Raw genomic sequence first — 1,141 nt, forward strand, 5'->3', positions numbered from 1 at the left:
GAGCTTTACGTATTTGTAGTCCAGAGTTCATAGATGAAGAAATATCCAAAATTTATGAAATAGCCAATGATCTGAAATACCCGAGGAATGTAATTGATAAATCATTTAAAATTGCTAGAAATACTTTTTACAACCCAAAAAGGGACAACCAGCCTTATTCAACTAAAAATATGTTGGTTCTCCCTTACCATGAAAACTTGGTTGATATGCCTTCTCTTCTTAAGACTTTTAATATTAAAGTTGTATTCAAAAATCTTGATACAGTAAAAAAAACTTTTGATAAAGAATTCCCCCCAAAATGCTGATGGTTGTGTCTATAAGATTCCTTGTAAAATTTGCGATAAAGTTTATTACGGTCAAACTGGTAAAAATCTCGAACTAAGATTAAAACAACATAAATATATCATTAGAACTGGACAAGATTCCAATGCTCTATTTATTCATGTGAGAGATTTTAACCATCCAATTGATTTTCAAAAAGTTGAGAAAGTTGTATCAAGCAAGTCCATGGTCGACAGGAATATAATTGAATCTTGTTTCATAAAAAGCAGTTTTGAAAATAATATGAATATTTCCTTAGGTTTGTATAAATTAGATTCATTTATAATTAATAAAATTTGGCTAGAGTTTAATAATACATTGGACAAATAATAAACCTTATTTCTTGGGTAAAATGATTTGTTGGTGGGTTGTCGTGAGGACCTGTCTAGTTTGACCAGCGGACCTACTGCAGTGTTCCTCTTTTCTTATGAGTCCGGTATTGTCGCGCGTCAGGTGTTTCTTTGTTGTGGGAGTTGACTGTGAGGTGTAGTCTAAGCCCTTTTATTGCCTTCCTTTGATGTATTACTTTCATAGTTCCTTGACAATGTGAGTAGTCACGAAAGCGCTTGGAATTTCACTACTCTTTCACAGTGGTTGTTTTGCATATATATATATATATATATATATATATATATATATATATATATATATATATATATATATATATATATATATATATATATATATATATATATATATATATATATATATATATCATCATTCAACAGAGGGTGTGTCAGCAAGCAGCCAAACTTCATAATTTCTCTGAGTTAATACCTTGGATTGTTTAATCTGCATCGACCGTCTTTTAAGTCAGAAT

The sequence above is a fragment of the Cherax quadricarinatus genome, chromosome 1 (genome assembly GCF_038502225.1).
Source record: "Cherax quadricarinatus isolate ZL_2023a chromosome 1, ASM3850222v1, whole genome shotgun sequence".
Taxonomy (NCBI): Eukaryota; Metazoa; Arthropoda; class Malacostraca; order Decapoda; family Parastacidae; genus Cherax; species Cherax quadricarinatus.